The sequence below is a fragment of the Triturus cristatus genome, chromosome 1_1 (assembly GCF_964204655.1).
Source record: "Triturus cristatus chromosome 1_1, aTriCri1.1, whole genome shotgun sequence".
NCBI lineage: Eukaryota > Metazoa > Chordata > Amphibia > Caudata > Salamandridae > Triturus > Triturus cristatus.
The window spans coordinates 11,759,334-11,778,360 of record NC_140579.1 but is presented as its reverse complement, the minus strand read 5'-3'; the positions used below and the strand labels follow the sequence as shown (position 1 = coordinate 11,778,360).

Sequence of the window (19,027 nt, the reverse complement as noted above, 5' to 3'; positions counted from 1 at the left end):
TACGGCGATGACACTCAACTGATCCTCTCCCTCACCAAGGACCCCATCACCGCCAAAGCCAACCTCCACGAAGGAATGAAGGCCATAGCCGACTGGATGAAGATTAGCCATCTGAAGCTGAACTCGGACAAGACGGAGGTCCTCATCCTCGGCTCCAACCCTTCAGCCAGGGACGACTCATGGTGGCCGACGGCACTGGGGGCAGCCCCGGCACCCACCGACCACGCACGCAACCTGGGAATCATCCTCGACTCAACGCTCTCAATGACCAAGCAAGTCAATGCCGTCTCCTCCTCCTGCTTCAACACCCTCCGCATGCTCTGCAAGATCTACAGATGGATCCAGACAGATACAAGAAAGACAGTCACCCAGGCCCTCGTCAGCAACAGACTTGACTACGGAAACGCCCTCTACGCGGGAGCCCCGACCAAGCCCATCAAACGACTACAACGCATCCAAAACGCCTCGGCACGACTGATCCTCGACGTACCACGACACGGCCACATCACCTCCCAGTTGAGAAAGCTGCACTGGCTCCCTGTCAACAAGAGGATATCCTTCAAGCTCCTCATCCACACACACAAAGCACTCCACAAGATCAGCCCAGCCTACCTCAACGAACGGCTCTCCTTCTACATCCCCAACCGCCAGCTACGCTCCGCCAACCTCTCACTCGCCAACGTCCCGCGCATCCGAAGAACAACCACCAGCGGGAGAGCCTTCTCCCACCTCGCCACCAAGACATGGAACACCGTCCCACTGAGCCTACGACAGACTCAAGAGAATACTCAAGACCTGGCTGTTCGATCAGTAGCGCCCCCCCCCCCCAGCGCCTTGAGACCTTCCCTGCAAGCATTTCTCTTCCCATCTTGTGCACGGGAGCAGGCTGAGCGCGGAGCAGGAGTGCCGCGACCAGAGAGAGCAGTCGTGGGGGGGCCGTGAGAGAAGGTGAGCACGCGCCATTACTGCTGTAGGAGTGCGCAGGGAAGGAGCGTGCACTCCCTACTGGAGGACACAAAGTGTAGTGCCCGGGAGCACCCGAGTAGGCGCCCCTGGTTGAGTGCAGCCTGTGGAGCTAGGTTGAGTGCAGCCTGTGGAGCCCCAGTGTGCCCTGCTCCTGCCCCCGCTTTTTTGTACTTTACGCCTGTGCTCTTTGCTCTATTCTGCCCTTCTGCTTTGTGTCCACTGCAATATACCGCCATATCCTGCCAAGGATTGATGTGCACATTATCCTGCTCATTCCGCTTTAGGTGTATATAACCACCTGACACCCATTGACCACCAGCGGAGGAGGAAGAATCTGGGAAAGGGCGGCAGCGAGGGCAGTAACAAACAAAAAACAAAAAGACAAACTAGAAGACAAAATCACTGGCTTTCCGGGGGTCAGACTAGTAAATCAAATCAAAAACAGACTTCAGCATGGGCAAACTAACTGGCGCAGGAAATGGTACAGTCTCTAGACCAAAGCCATCGACAAGGGAGCAAGCGCGGTTGGAATCTACCCCCTCGGTGCAGTCATCAACCTCAAACCCACATTTAATAAATAAGTCAATCAGTAAATACTTTATGCCATCGACGCCAACGCCGAAAACGCCGCTAACGCAAATGCCAACACCAACGCTAACGCCAGCGCCAGCGCCAGCAATGCCTGCCCAAAACCAACTAGAAAAAAGTATGTTATACAGCAGGGCATTAGTACATTCAACACCATAAACTTCCCCGGGCCTGAGCTGCGAAACAGGAAGTCCAGATAATGAGACACGGCTACCCTATGGGATTAGCGCCGGAATGGAGAAAGACGGGTTAAAGCTGGGAGACTCAGAAGTCTTTGAATCAGTCACACGGCCAGAATGTTGGGGCACACATGAGAAAAGGCTTGAAGCCTTAGACCCTCCTTTGTTTGGGGAGAAGGAGCAAGACATAATGGGGCAAGTACATCAAGAAATATTGGAAATCTCATTGGTTTTAGAGCACACGGAAGTGCCGTGAGGGTCACAAGAGGATTAAGTCAGGGGAAATTGGAAGTCTTGGAAATATCGTCAACATTGGAGCAGACAAATAGAGACAGCCAACATATTCGCGCAGAGGCTAAAACAAATTTATAGGCAGGGGGGCGGGGACAACCAGCATAATTTGTCTCAATCCCCGGCCCTGATACGGAGTTCATCAATAATTCAAAGCTTTGTTCTGGATAAAAAATTCACTCTCGTTGCAGGAGGAACGGAAAGAGAATAGCCTTTTGGGAAATCAGAATTGGCTTCACTCAACCACAAAACAAAATGTACACTCCACAACGGATGTTTCAACCAAAATTCTCTGCTATCCTCAATAAATTCTACATTAGCAACAACCATCAATGCGCTTACATGGCAAACGCAAAAATTGGAAACTCAAATGGGTAATATACAGGCTCTCACAATAGCCATGATTAACATCTAAACTAAAATTAACACCTTAGACAGAAAAATGGAGTCGTTGAGGCTGCAACCAACTGCTAGGTGCTCATGCCTTCCAATTGTAGAGAAACTTAGCACTTTGCCTGAAGTGCTAACATCCATCATAATAGAATTAAAGCAAAGACAAGAGGCAACTATAGTTCAGAGCCTGCAAAGAATAGTCGAAGGGCCTGCAGAAGATGGCACACAAAACGGTACGAATAGTCCGGCAGGAGTTGCAATCCCCCCAAATGAACTACAAACTGAAATTGGAGTGAGCACTGTAAACAACCCCGAGGAGAAAACTGACTTAGCAGAAACAAATCCGACACTGACAAACACACAAGACAGTAAACCAATTTTGTGCGCAGGCATATCTCCATTAGTTTTGCAGTCGCCATCAGCCCCCCGTCAAAGCAAAACATCGCCTGAGGAATCTATAATCTATGAGAACTCACATGGTAACAACAGTGGGGTCACAAAATTAGAGCACACCACAGAACTGAGTAAAAACCTTTCAAGAAGGGCGAAGAAACGCCTGAAAAAACAGGCCAAAAACTTAAACAACAAAGAAAGGCAAAGGATTTACAACTAGGCGCTAGGGAACCCATCGATGTCCGACATAATAAAAAACTCGCAACACAGGTGCCCACACACAAGAACCTCGAACCACAGAAGGTTTTTCCGATCTTCCAAAGGGAAAGCCAGGTCAAAAATCTAACTATACCAAATAATCCTTTATTCCAAACAACTTCAAACGGACTAGTCAACAATAAGGAAGAGCAGTCACAGCACAAATCAGATGAGTCTCCGCAATTGGCCAGTATAGGCTGTCTGAATAAGGTACAGCACAAAGAAAGCCATAGGAAAATCCAGCAGACAGCACTAAATAGAGAAGTGATAGCATCTACATCACTGAATAATAGTGAGTTACAGGGGTCCCAAGAAGCCAATATCGACCACAAAGTATCTCCAACAAATACGTGACGATTTGCCGCACATTCCCTTACGGCCAGCCAACCAGTACAAGGATATAAAGAGGAGAAGAATAATACAATTATTTTTACACCTGAATACACATCACAGGGAAGTACAGACACATTAAACAGGTCCAACATTCTACACATTTTTCATTACATCCCAGAGCTCTCAACTATCTCCAGTGAAGACCTCACCCAAGTTCAATTCAAAATCCTGGACAACAATACAACCAGAGAGTCAACAATACTAAAATGGACTGACGGCTCGTTTGTACAAAAAATTATGAAAGAAAAAGAAAGGTTTGCAAACTGGGGGATCAATGTTCACAGCGCAGAAGAAGAGAAATAGCCATTTATGCTAAAAAGAGGATTGCATCCAAATTCAACACTGCGCCCACGAAAATCCATTCTAAAGGGGACAACATAAAAATACCGTTTTTGCCCAAGCCACTCAAACAAAGCACGTGTGCTCCTAGCACACAAGGAAATGGTTTCCTGGGCAATAAACCAGGCAACTTCCTCAAGATAATCTCATGGAATGTTGACGGACTATAAGCCTCATTACAGAACACAAGGAAGTATTTGAATTCTTGCAGTCAGGGGACCTGGTATGTCTGCAAAAAACGTGGTCGCTCATCCCAATGGCCATACCAGACTTCATGGAATTTCAACAGCCTGCTAAAAAGTGCAACATATTTAGAAGACCGTCAGGGGGCTTATCAATATACACGCGGATTAGTAGCAACATAAAAATAAAACCTTTATTAAATATGGACATGGTTCAGGCAGTCCTAGTACAAGGATTGAAATTAAACGGATGCCCAATAAAGATCATTCTTGTGAATATCTACTTTAATAGCAATGAGGCCCCCAGACACAGTGATATGAAAACGCTAGTGGATACCCATGAGGAATTACTGAGCAGTCGACCAAACTGTGGGATCGTAATAGCCGGAGATTTTAATACAAAAAACCTTGGAATGAAACCTGACGAAGCTTTGCCCTCAGATAAAGCAGGAATGATGATGAATAAATTCTTACATATACACAGATTAAAATCAATACAAACGTGCCATGGTATTAAATTGGCCTTCAACAGAGAAACACAGGGGCCATCTAAATCACCAATTGATTATATTTTTCCGTGTGGTCGCTTCTATGGGCAAGTTATGTTATGTTATGTTATCGTAATTTATATAGCGCACGATTACCAAACAGGTGTCCTGGCGCTGTCCATTACTCCATAAACCAAAACTCAGGAATTATTTAACAAACAGCCAGGTCTTCAGCGCTTTCCTAAATTGGAATAAATTTTCCATGCAACGCAGGTAAAGTGGCAAACCGTTCCACAACTTGGCAGCACCGTAAAAGAAGCTACGGCCTCCCCAATTAACTTTCCTTGTAAGAGGGACCTTAATCAGACAAGCATCTGACGAGCGAAGATGTCCGGCAGGGACATATCTTCTAAGACTGTTGATAAGGAAGTCCGGGCCTTCTCCATGAAGGGCCTTGAAGACCAAGCAAAGGGACTTAAACTGGACCCTATATTTAATAGGAAGCCAGTGTAGATCCCGAATGGCTTTTGATATCGGCGAAAACTTAGGGATGCCAGTGAGGAGTCTGGCAGCGGCATTCTGCAAAAGCTGCAGTCTAAGCAACAGGCCTTCCCGAATGTTGAGGTAAAGACTGTTGCAATAGTCCAGTCTAGATGTAACCAGGGCCGCTACAACAGTCTGTCGATGCTCCTGCGGAAGCAGGAACAAAATCTTCCTCAACATTCTCAGGATGTAGCCGGTCTTAGAAGCTACGGCCTTTACCTGTAATGCCATGGACAGCTTGGCATCCACTACCATTCCAAGATTCTTGACTTTGTCTACGGGAGTGGGAAGGGTCCCCAGTTCCTGCGGCCACCATGCAGGAGTCCTGAAACTAGGGTTGTTGCCAAACAACATAACCTCGGTTTTGTTGGAATTCAACCTAAGGCAGTTGTTTTACATCCATTGCGCCACCTCGGACATACAAGACTGAAAATTCAGGTCCAACCCTCGTTCCTGGCCGGGTAAAAGAGACACAACAATTTGCGTATCGTCCGCATATGAAGTAACTCTAAAACCGTGGTTTCTGACAATGGGCGCTAGGGAGGAGACGTAGATATTGAAAAGTGTGGGACTCAGCGCGGATCCCTGTGGGACTCCGCAAGGCAGCGAGAAAGGTCGGGAAGCAAAATTTTCCAGGGAAACTATTTGGCTGCGATCGGAAAGAAAAGAGTTTAGCAGGTCCCATGCCTTTTGCTGTATTCCACTTTTCTTAAGTCGGTCCATCAACAGACCATGATGGACGGTATCAAACGCAGCGGAGAGATCTAAAAGAATCAAGTTTGCTCTGCCTCCACGATCCACCGTAAATCTGATCTGATCCGTAGCCGTGATCAGCGCGGATTCGGTGCTGTGTCCTTCCCGGAATCCGTGCTGTGAGGGATCCAGTAGTGAGGTGTTCCTTACAAAAGCTGTGAGTTGGTAATTTAACGCCTTTTCAGCTAGCTTAGCCGGAAATGGGAGACGAGAGATAGGCCGGAAATTGTTTGGGTCGGAGGGATCCAGATTAGGTTTTTTCAACAAGGGGAGGATAGATGCCTTTTTCCAAACTGTTGGGAATATCCCTCCGGCAAACATGCCGTTAAAGATTGCTGTGAGATGGGTGGCAATCGGCCCTGGCGCCAGTTTAATGATTTTCAGTGGACAGGGGTCCAGTGGGGACCCGGAGTTGGCTTTAGCTATTAGCTCCAGGGTGTCCTGAACGGTAAGATGCCTAAACTCCTTGAGGATAACAGGTGGCAAAGTTTCATTGGACTTTATAACGCCCTCCTGATTCCTCTCAATAGGGTCGTTAAGACTGGCGAAGATAGTATTAACTTTATTCAAAAAGAATGAAGCTATTTTTTCACAAAGCTCAGAGCTGGCCGGAACAGAAGCAGGGTTTACTGAGGACAATTTTTTAATAGTGCAAAAAATTTCTTTCGTAGGATTTTTTGCTGCTATAATCTGAGAGGCAAAGTACTTTTGTTTGGCTTCCCTTATCATACATTTATATTTGGCCAAGCACGCCAGATATATCCGTTTTTCTCCGTCCATGTATGCCTTCCTCCAATTACGTTCAAATTTCTTGCATACGCATTTTTGCGATTTTAATTCGCACGTATACCATGGAGCTGATGGCAAAGATCTATTAAAACCTCAGGTTTGGGTGGAGCCAGTTTTACACAAGCCTGGGTGATCCAGTTCGTGTACGACAATGCCGCCTCCTCCATATTACTGGGCATGGGTGTAACCGAGGTGGAAAGAACCCTGGATAAGGTCTCAGCTTCCACCCTGTTCCAAGCTCTGACTACTCTGGCCACTGTTTGGGGGCGCCCGTTGGCTAGATGGGGAGTAGGTGTGATATAAACCGAACTCCCGCGTGGTCTGACCAGGCCAGAGGTAGCAGAGCTGCGAAAGCTAGTTCCGCTGTATTGGAGAAAATCCCATCAAGGGTATGACCAGCCTGGTGGGAGGGACCCGTTACACGTTGTAGCAGTTCTGCAGTTTCCATAATATTAAAAAGACGTGCTGTATCTGGGTCCTCTGGCTGCTCAAGATCGAAATTAAAATCTCCTAATATGGTATATGAGTTCCCCAGCAAGGCATCCTCCAAGAGGGTACCCAAGGTGGGAAAAAAAGATAATTTAGTGACGGAATTTCAAAAACTTCCTATCCCAACTAGTGACCATCATCTCCGTGGGTAATGCCAATGGAGAAGAAATATATGTTTTGCCAAGGAGACTAAAAAAGACAAAAATAGACACAGCAGCCCTAACACGGTGGACAAATAATTGGCCTGGAACTGCCGAAGATTTCACGACAGGTAATATTAATGAGAACTGGACTAAATTAATGACTATGGTATACCAACTTCTGAAAGGTAAAAAACACTCTCCAGTCTCTATAGAAACGTCTTGTCGCCAATTTCATCCACGATGCGATAATGTGGAGGAAAGTAAGAGGTCGCTCAGAACAGCCACACAGATCCATAAGCAAAACGGAGAATACGAAACATATCAAAACCAACTCCTAGCAAAGAAAATCCATAGGAAAAACGTGTGGGACAATAAAAGAAAACAACAAGACTCGGAGTGGCTACATGTCTTTTCCTTGTTAAATCCAAATAAACAGGCTGAGTTCTGGGCATACATTAACAAGCTCTCTTGTCATGGACAAGACAGGTGCAATGTGGTTGCTAGTGACATATGGATAACCTATGTAACAACATTATATTGTGACGCACAAAATCTTACATCTGCGCACAACCATAGAGCTCTCTTCCATCACCGCTCTGCCCGAAACTTCACTAGTAGCCGCAGAAGACAAATCCGGATCGGCAGTGGTAAGGAATGCATCAAATACGGAGATACCTCCAGAAGCCCTGGTCGTAGGGAAACGCGTGACAACAATTAAAAAAAATATTAGAAAGGATGGGGCACCAGGCCCTAACGGGTTACCAGGGCAATTGTTTAAAGAAGACCGCGACTTCTGGAGTAGCATACTCACGCCGCTCTACCAGCATTGTCTGGCAAATTCAACAATTCCAGAGACTCGGAAAGGATCTTTACTACAACCTATCCATAAAAAGGGCAATACCGGGGACCCCTCAAACTACAGGTTGATAGCCCTTTTAGACATTGAGGCTAAAGGTTATGCTAGTCTCCTTCTACAAGACCTGCAGACGTGGGCTGATGAAAATGAAATCCTACCAAGCTGCCAAAATGGCTTTAGGTCAGGAGCGTCCAAAATGGATAATATTTCAGCCCTTGCTTACATGATAGAACAGACTACACAGAAAATGTCTCTCCCTCTATTTGCATGTTTCGTGGACTACTTCGCGGCCTTCGACGGAGTCAATCGGAGTCTGTTGTGGCGGAAACTACAAGGTTGGGGGATACCAGAGACTCTTTTAAAGGCAATAATTAGCCATTGTACTGGAACTTGGGTACAGGTGAAAACTTCAATGAATTCTGCTACTAAAAAGATCCCAACAGACTGTGGTCTAAAACAAGGTTGCGTATTGGCACCTTTGCTTTTTAACTTATACACGGCAGACCTTGCCAAAACAATCCTCAATGCAAATCTTCTATCTCCAAAAATTGGCTCAAACAGATTATTTTTAATACAATATGCGGACGATATGGTGCTATTAGATCACACAAGTAGGCATGCATTGACTATTGGATGCATTAAATCTTTACAACAATAAGAATGACCTAAGAGCAAATGCAGGAAAAACAAAGGTAATTATATTCGGAAAGTATGCCAACAAACTCGGACAACATTTGTTGGGCAACTTAAAGATAATAACAGTAACCAAATATAATTATGTAGGGGTCTGGCTGATGAGTAATGGGAAATCAACAGCTTCAGCCGAAACAAAGGCCAAGGCAGTGACGTTTGCCTTGTGCAAGCTTAATGCCAAACTAAATAGCCCGACAACGGAATCTATTAGAAGAGTTATAAGGGCCAAGCTGCTTCCCTCAATTACATATGGCCAGTTAGCATTCCCTGCGGCTTTTGTTAGTCTTGAACACATCAACTGTCGAGCCTACAAGCGAATTTTCCAGATCCCAGCACATACACGTAATATCTTGGTGCGACTGGAATTTGGGCTGAACAAGCAAAACTACGAACATTGGGCAACGTTCTTGCGGTATCACAGAGGGGTTTGTGCGGCCCCTCCGAATACTATGAAGTCAATCCTGAAAATGATTTTTATGAAAGCCAACAATACATGGAGCAATGGCCTGAAAACTGCCTGCACTGCATTACAGCTTGACATGACCAAATTGCAGGATCTGATCTATCGGCCTGGCACACTAAAATCTATATTAAAAATCAAGATAGAGCACTATCCAGTGAAGAAGACATGAAGGATTTGAATAGTTCCAAAAGTAATATTGGGATACTTGTAAGCTCCTATGAAGATTGGCAATGGCAACCATACCTCGACGCCGCATTAAATAAGACAATTTTAAAGCAAATTTTAACAGCGAGGCTTATGGCCTTGCCGATAAAAGATATCAACAGGCGCTGGAAATCCCAAGAGGCAATTACCAACTGCAGAGTATATCATCAGCATGCAGAATCCATGGCTCATCTGGTCTGCATATGCCATTGCCTAACACACATACGTCGCAATTTACTATGACCATTGTTTTTAAAATATGGGACACGTAATTGCAAGGATGCCATGAAACTCTTGTTTAGCCTGGAGACACCGATGGAACTGGCTAGATTTGCTAAATTTGCACACAAAGTTAAAGAACATTTAAGTAACGCACCTTGCACTTTAGAATTTTAAGACTGCACTTTGGGCATGCCCAGACTTTGATTTGTATGCTGTGACAAGATGTATCAACTTCGTACTTAGTCGAAATCTCTGTTCCAAAATAGGTCTTAGAATGCCTCTCTATGTTGAACTTTTATATGAATTTGCCTGTTTTGTGAAGTTTCTGCCCAGGGTAAAAGTCCCTGGTTTAAAAAATAAATAAAAATAAAAGAGCCAGTGCGTACCCATCTTCCACTTTTTATTCACTGTACTTTTTATGAATTGATAAATGGGTTTTAGTGTTTTTATACTCTATGATCTGTATTTTTTGGATTTGTTTTACTGGATGTAGTACATCAAATTTGTAGTAGTTAATGATGTCTATTGTAGCAAGTAAGTTTTGCGGATATTATATAGGAGACTTTGTGTAACAATTTATGTTAACTGATACAATAATAAAATTCAATCATTCCCTCGCGGGTATGTAGTGCGCTTTACAAATGATTGATTGATTGAAGGACCCTACATGAAACTGCAGAGTATCTGACAGCGCTGCCGATACTTCAAATATTGCGCACACTGGGGCAAATGTCGCCCAAATTTACATGATCTAACAGGAGTGTTTTTCACGAACAAATAGGAAAAAAATCACCTATTTGTGGGGACAATAGCCCAATCTGGCAACACTGAGCATAGGATTTCTGTTGTATCTACATTAAACCTTGAGAAGTTGCTACTTAGCCAAATCGAGACTTCTCTTACACAGTTGTTAAATGTGTCCAATAACTCTGGCCGAGAGTTGTCCAAAGTAAGAATTAGCTGTGTACCATCTGCGCAGTAGATGAAGTGAACGCCAAAGGATCTAATACTGAGAGTTGCAAGAGGGTGCAGGTAGATATTTTAAAAAAAGAGTCGGGCTTGGCGTGGAGCCCTAGGATCCTCCATGATCCACTGCTTCAAATGTGGACCGAGAAGAGAGCTGTGGCTTGCAGTCTGTCCTCTAAATAGGATTGTGTCCACTCAAGCGCTTGAACATTTATGCTCAATCCTGAAGCCTTGAGATGAAGGTCTTGTGATTGACTGTGTTGAAGGCAGCCCGGCAGATGAAGTAAAACCAAGAGCACTGTTTGACCACAGCCCACCACCATCTGCAGCTCGTGCAGTGCCAGCACCGGTGCTGCTTCAGTGCTGTGAGCCAGGATGAAGCCAGACTGCACCTCATCTAATGGAGCGGGTCATCTGGCGTGAACTCGGTTTAAATGGAACTATGCAGAGTTTTTCTGCGCGCACAGGCGCCTCGGAGAGCAATCACACACCGAGGTAAAACCGTATGCGAGTGGGGGGCAGTATTCTCAATTTTAACAATTTATTATGAAAGACAATAATTGTAATTCTGTTGTACCATTGTAAACCTTTATTAGACACAAATATAGATGGTATTCTCTCTTTTTAATGTTTGCCAATTATTTCTCACAAATGTTTATGTATCTATACTTTTAAAACCGAACAAAGGGGCATATCAGCAACAACCGGCGATAATTATCGCTCAGCGCACTTAGCGTGAGGATAATTATCGCCGTGTAACGTGGATTTTTATCGCTGAGATAGCGTGCTATTAGCAACGCTTATCTACTCAGCGATAAAAATCCTCAGGCTAACTGTCTAATGTGAGATTATCGCTGGAAACCCAGCGATGATCTCACGTTAGCTTGTTGATAGGGACTCACAAACTTAGCCATGATATCCACTCACCATAGGATATCATGGCTGAGTCAGTCCTGAAGCAGGCGTAAGGAAAGTAGCGATAACCGGGGTTATCGCGGGGTTATCGCTACTTTTCCTGACGCTATGCTTCATAGCGTGGGGCTGGATGATAGGAGAAATGTCGCTTAGCGACATTTCTCCTGTCATGTCAGGAACGCCCACTTTGCATCTCATTAGAGATGCAAAGCTGGGCGTTAGGAATCCACACGCTAAAGCAAGGTTTCACGTGTTAGCGTGGCCTTGCTAATTAGGCAATAAAATTATCGCCGCTTTTCCGCGGCTAAAGCGGCGATAATTTATTATCGCCTCCTTGTAAATATGCCCCAAAGATACCCGGTGAGGGCGCTGAGCGACAATTATCGCCGGTTGTTGGTGATATGCCCCTTTGTGCATCATAGCCGGTGAACCATCTTACAAAATCCCTTCCGTTCACAGAGAGGTTTAAGACCCGCACAGCGGCGCTTTGTTGGTTTATAAAATCCAAGGAGATTCTATATAGAGGGTTTTGATCGATCGCCAAGTCCCAAGCCGTTCTTACTTGCGGAGTTCATGGCACTAATGAATGTGTTCACTGACCCCCCCCCCCCCCCCCCCCCCCAGGCGCGGGGAGATGTTCACTGACCCCCCAGGCGCGGGGAGATGTTCACTGCCCCCCCAGGCGCGGGGAGATGTTCACTGACCCCCCCAGGTGCGGGGAGATGTTCACCGACCCCCCAGGTGCGGTGAGATGTTCACTGACCCCCCCAGGCGCGGGGAGATGTTCACTGACCCCCCAGGCGCGGGGAGATGTTCACTGACCCCCCCAGGTGCGGGGAGATGTTCACTGACCCCCCCAGGTGCGGGGAGATGTTCACCGACCCCCCCCCCCAGGCGCGGGGAGATGTTCACTGACCCCCCAGGCGCGGGGAGATGTTCACTGACCCCCCCAGGTGCGGGGAGATGTTCACCGACCCCCCAGGTGCGGTGAGATGTTCACTGACCCCCCCAGGCGCGGGGAGATGTTCACTGCCCCCCCAGGCGCGGGGAGATGTTTTGCAGTAAGAGAACGGGGCGGAGCTCAGTGCGCCTGACAGGAGCTCAGCCTGACTAGAGTGGGCTCGCCCGCGTTCGACGGCTGTGTACTCCATCGAGCACTGACCGTCGGCCCACTCCTGACACGGACCGACTGCCCCCTCCTCACACGGACCGTCCGTAAACTCAGCCTCAGGTCCGTCCCCAGCTAGTGTCATGTCATTCGGCCATAACGCTCACCTCTTCCGGGTCGCACAGCAGCCATCCCACTAAAGTGCTGTATGTCGTCTGTGAGTGGCTGCTTCTGCTAATGCGTCATCTGACCTAGAATTAGAGCAGCGAAAGCCTCAGCCACTCCTAGTACGCCAGACAGACATTCGACGTTCCGATTGGCTGTGGAGTTGTCCAGGCCGTGTTCTCACAATCGACTACCGTCAGAAGCAGCCAAGGAGAGGCTTAGCTCGAGTTCCAGGCCAGCCAGTCCTATTCCGCCATACAGACATCCGACGTTCCGATTGGCTGTGGAGTTATCCAGGCTGTGTTCGCACAATCGACTATCGTCAGAAGAAGCCAAAGAGAGGCTTAGCTCGAGCCCCAGGCCAGCCACTCCTAGTACGCCATACAGACATCCGACGTTCCGATTGGCCAGTCGGTCTGAGTCAGTTATGGACTGGGTGCAGACATGCCAACCCTCCCGAACCAAGCATCCACAAACCCCCTTCCCCAGGCTCTCAGCTGCTGAATGTACCAGTCCAGATGATACAGAAAAAGCAAACTCTGCACCATGCCACACATATCAATATGTCCCACTACTTTTCATTGCAAACCAGTATGTGGTTAAAATGTTTAAATCTGCCTCTGTATGTGTGTACTGATATCTAAATATACATGTGCAGCTATATACTCATAAAAAGCCAGATTTATGCATTCTAAACAAACATGTTAATTGTATGTGGGTATATCCAGACAGATAGACACACACATAGGAATACTGGTATTACTAGTATTTTATTATACATGCGATGCAAAAAGTAAAGAAATCACCTAAAGTCATATTTTATTCCCCTTATCAGAACATACTTTAAACAGTTTGTGTAAGAAGAAAACACTTTGCAAGGTGCTCTAGAGCTGCCATAATGACCCAACTGATAATTTGAGTAAACAAAGACAGAAAGGCAACTTTAAAATAAATGCAAAACATTTTAAATAGAGTTCTACTTAAGAATTATGTCGGGCCTTTGCAGAATACTAAAAGGTGAATAGAGGGTCGGTAGTTTTCTCTGGGACGGGTGACAACCTTACTTACCTCTGTCTCAGTTTGTTCTCTGCTGCCTCTACCCTTCTGAGAGGAGCTGTGCCTTTTTTTTTTTTTTTGTTGCATATTTATATAGCGCGAACTCGACCCGAAGGTATTGGAGTACTTTACATGAGCACCGTATTTACATTACACATTCAGGCACGGGGAGATTAAGTGATATACCCAGAATCACAGGGTGTGGACGCGACCTCGAGGCTCAAACCCTGGTTTCCTGCACCAAAGTCAGCAGTTTAAGCCGACGGACCACATCCTCTGCCTTGTCGAGGAGCTCTCACCGAGGGGCCCCACCCACTCTTGTAAGGTGCCTGCTATTCTGGGACTGAAGAGAAACAAATACATTATTTTGTTTCTCTTCACTTCAAGGTCAGCGGGGTCAGCACTGAGCATGTTTCACACTGAAGAGTCTTTAGAGAGACACCACACTGCACAGACAAACTGAGGAGGCCCTCTTCAAGTACAGAAGACTGCGGGCCCCTCAGCATAGCGGGGCTGCGGAGTGCTCATTACGACCCTGCTTCCTTTCACACAATGCAGCGCAGCATGTTTGCTTGTTGTGACGCGTTGCGTGAACCAATAGTAAATGTCCCTCTGGCAGTCTGCAAAACTGCAACTGCAGTACATTGAGTCATGGAGAAAGGACTGACTTATGCAAATAACGCCCATAATGCATCAACCCCAGTCAGAAACAGATCAGACCCTCACATAATCAAAAGTAAACCCCAATGGTAGCTAACAGAACTTGTCCGTCAATGAGATACCAACAGGGTTAGGATCAAAAATAGGCCGGGGCACTCTATTAAAAAAAACAAGCATTGGCATAGCCAATAGGTCTCGCTTTTAGGACCTTATAAGTATTTAGTTATGCAGCACAATATCCTTGGTGCAACAACATCAACCGTTGCATGGCTAAACACTTATAAGGTCCCCAAGGCGAGACCTATTGGCTATGCCAATGCTTGTTATTTTCTGTTCTTGGGGGAAACCGGGCTTAAATGCCTGGTTTGTTTTAGTTTCTAAAACAAATAAAAGGCATCGTCATTTACAATGCCAACAGCTTAAACTCATGTAAATGCAATACCTATTGCATTGCAAATGCTTGTTTAGTACTTGTGCCCTGAGTAAGTCTAAAAGCACAGTGCAGGCCGCAGCGCCACCTGAAGCCTAGTTGAGTAGAGAAGTGCAGTGGCAGACCTGCTTAACAGGTGAGTCCTGACTCAAGGCCAAAGCACGACAGGAAGGAGTCAGAGACCTTGTGCAGACTCCATGTGGCTGCACCACCACAGCAAGGCTGCCAGGGGTAGTGTGAGCAAAGGGCAGCTCTTGGCTCAGTCAAACAGAGTGCATTTGAAATGTGGATTACAGTGCTGTGGCATTAGCAACGCACTGAGTACCGGGCTTAACTCTGTTATGTATGTTGGCAAGCCAGTTGGCCCACTGAGAAAGAGCCCGAGAAATCAGGTGCAGCGGCACTGATGCCCAGGAACCTGCGGGGCAGAGGAAGAACTGTTTAATGCTGTATATTTTCCCCCTTCCAGGAGTTAGTAGGCTCAGTTTCTTAATTTGCTCTAGGGCCCTTATTTTTGCACACTACGGTAAAGTAATTTAAAGAGGCACAGTACTTGTTAAACCAAACCCGCCCCACAGTAGCCTGTCAGGCATACTGCTAGCTTACGCCCTGCCCCAGCCTGTGGTTGTATCTTATTTGAGAATAAATAATATTCGAAAGCCTACTTTGCCGTAGCATACTTCTTAACAATCAGGTTTGCCAAAATTTAACGGGAGGCGACAATCTCACATTCACCTTTTAATTTCTCTAAGACAACGTCCCAGAGGTAAAAGTTGATTGCAGCACCCGATACGCAGACTGCTGGTTGGGAGTGGACAGCGTCCGGCTGTAATTGTGCATAGTGTTTAGAAATTATGAAAAGGAATGAAAAATTGTCTAGCAAGCGCGACAAAGAATTTTCAATTCTATTAAGGACACGGAGGCGAGGATTATGCTTCTCTATTCTTTACTGACATACACAGCAGCCAATAAACAACTTTAAACTGGCATGAACCCGGAAGGACTACCCCCTTCCTGTATATGTACCAATCACAACACAGTCCACAACATAAGAGTGTCCGATAACGTCTGAACTTCCTCTTTCTTTGCCTTTATCTTCAACCATCCAACCAAACTGGAAAACTTCACATGATGTGGAACCTTGCCCGAAGCGACTTCCTCCGTCATGTCAACGAACCGCACCTTGCCGATGCCGAAACCCCAGAAACTCAAGTCTGTTTGTTCTGTTCACCTGAAATGGAAACTGATATCGTAATTTCCATTCGAAACAATGACACTGCATTAAACTTCCAGCATTACAGGGTGGGTACAACATCTTAGCAGTAACACAATATTGTTGTTCATATTAAAGCTTGGGTGGGATAATCCTCGCCTCCGTGTCCTTAATAGAATTGAAAATTCTTTGTCGCTCTTGCTAGACAATTTTTCATTCTATGTCAGTCCACGGAGGCTCCGATTATGCTAGTTTAAAGTTGATTCACCACCACCGAAGCTACATCCACAATAGGTTTATGGTAAAACGTTTTGAATGTGGAATCAGCCGACCAGTCCGCCACAGTCATGATATCTTGCAACCGGGAACCCGCCCCAAAAGACTTTGAGGCCATAGCTCCTCTAACAGAATGAGCTCCAAATATGGAAATATCCACCCCCGCAAGACCCAGTAACCAAGTGACCCACCTGACCAGGGTTGCAGATGTGACCGGGCGAAAAGGTCTCTGAAGAGCAATTAATAATTGTCCTGACACATCAGATCTAAATTCCCTAGTACAATCCTCATAAACCTTCAAACACTTGACAACACACAACTTGCTGTGATGAGGAAAAGCAGGGTATGTGATACACAGCTAGTGCGTTTTAGTACGTCTTGAAATCGTAAAGGAAACTCCCGAAGGAGTAAATACTGTACCTGCCAAATCCAAGGCCCGAACATCCGACACTCGTCTATATGAGATTAGGCACAGCAAGACTGTCAATTTTGCCGATAATTGCTTCCTAGACAAAGCTTCATTATTCGGCCAGTTCATCAAAAAACGCAGTACCACCGAGACGTCCCAATGTATGGTGTACTTAGGCTGAGGAGGATTCACTAGACGAATACCTCGCACCACCTTGCAAACCAAAGGGTGTTCCCCCACCGGTCTGCCTTCCACATGCAGATGGCCCGCCGAAATCGCCGATCTAAAGTTATTCACCGTCCGGTATGCCAAGCCGGATTTGGCTAGTTCCGACAAAAAATTCACAATCAGATGAATGTCGGATCCCACGGGATCACTCTGTCGCTCACCACACCAACTAACCCATCGCTTCCAAGCAGATTCGTATCGTTTGTGTGTGGAGGGTGCCCAAGCCTGAGATAAGAAAAAGAGAGTGTCTTGCGAAACTCCCGGCACCTGCCAGCGACGCCTGAAAGTCTCCAGGCCATGAGAACCAACTGGTCCTGCAACACTAACGGATGTCGAAGCCCCTGCGGGTCCGTGAGAATGTCCGGAAATGATCGAAGTCGAACCGGAGGTGCACAAGCCAATGTCATGGCGGTTGGGAACCATGCTTGTGCTTTCCAACAAGGTGTAACCAGAACAAGTTCTGCCTTTTGTCTGCGAAGTTGTGCCAACACCCTTGGGATCATGGCAAATGGTGGAAAGGCATATAGAATGCCCGTCGTCCACGAGTGAAGAAAGGCGTCCGAGCCGACCGCTAGAGGGTCCGGCCGCCAACTGTAGAACCGTGGAAGCTGACTGTTGAGTCTGGACGCAAACAGGTCCAATACACAAGGTTCCCACTTGAGGTTCAACTCCTTGAATCTGCTGGGATGCAGCCTCCAATCGCTGCTGTCCCGCCAATGTCGTGAGTTCCAATCCGCAATCACGTTGGATGACCCGGGAATATACTCCGCCGTCACCACAAGACGACGGTCCAGGCAATAATGCCAGAAGTCCTTGGCTATCTCCGCCAAGAGGCGAGATCTGGTCCCTCCGATCCGATTTATGTATCGCACCGCGGACACATTGTCCATGCGAAGGAGAATGCAACAAGAAACCTTCTGAGGGGCCAGAGTACGAATCGCAAATGCTCCCGCAAGAAGTTCTAAGCAATTTATGTGCAATTTCAGTTCCTCCTGGGACCACCGACCCCCTGTCTCCAGGGTCCCGCAACGAGCTCCCCAGCTCCATCGACTGGCATCTGATTCTATCACTACGTCCGGGATGGTGGAGAAAATGGCCCTGCCATTCCAGGCATCCATATGGTCTAACCACCAATTGATCTCCGTACGAGCCTCTGCAGAAAGGGTTATCTGTTGCGCATACGAGAGACCCTTGCGTAAATGCAAAATTTTCAATCTCTGAAGGGCCCTGTAGTGTAACGGCCCCGGAAAGATCGCCTTAATGGATGCAGCCAAAAGACCTACCAGGCGAGCTAGCGTCCGTAATGATACTGTCGGAGAGGCAAGCGCTCTCCTCAATTCCTTTCGGATTGCCACTCTCTTCTTCAGAGGAAGCAGTAACTGACTCGTGAGACAGTTGATTTGAAATCCCAAGAAATCCATCGATTGCGATGGGGTCAAAACCGACTTCTCTAGATTCAGCAGAAAACCTAATTCCTGCAACAGTCGGATCGTCCAAGAAAGGTGCATTACCAAAAGATCTTTTGACTGTGCCATAATCAAGATGTCGTCTAGATAAATTATCAGACGCACCCCCCTTTCTCTCAACCATTGCACCACCGGTCTCATGAGTTTGGTGAAACACCAAGGGGCGGAAGACAGACCAAAGGGCATCGCGGAAAACTCGAACCACTGGTCGCGCCAGAGAAACTGGAGAAACCGTCTGTGTGGCGGGAATATAGGAACCGCCAGATAGGCGTCCTTCAGGTCCAAGCGAACTAGTCAATCGTGTTCTAGAAGGATGTCCCGCAGTAAATGAATGCCCTCCATTTTGAAGTGGCGATACACCACCCATGCGTTGAACTCCCTGAGATTCAACACCAAGCGAAACCCTTTGTCCTTCTTCGGAACCAAGAAAATAGTGCTTACAAAACCCCGAGTGTGGGGAGTAGACCTCACAATCGCGCCTTTTTGGAGTAACGCCTCCACCTCCCTGTC

General features: G+C 46.7%; 1 protein-coding gene across 2 annotated transcripts in view; it reads right to left on the bottom strand.

Moving 5' to 3' along the window:
- Positions 1-12,918, bottom strand: part of COASY (Coenzyme A synthase) — a 133,445-nt gene extending 120,527 nt beyond the window's left edge. The window contains exon 1 of one of the 2 annotated variants that reach the window (XM_085620390.1): positions 12,782-12,918. The gene's annotated coding sequence lies outside the window, so the exon portion shown is untranslated. Of the gene's footprint in view, positions 1-12,668; positions 12,690-12,781 lie in introns of those variants that run through there. The other variant, XM_085621150.1, reaches the window with a different exon arrangement.
- Between the last annotated feature and the right edge of the window lie 6,109 nt (positions 12,919-19,027).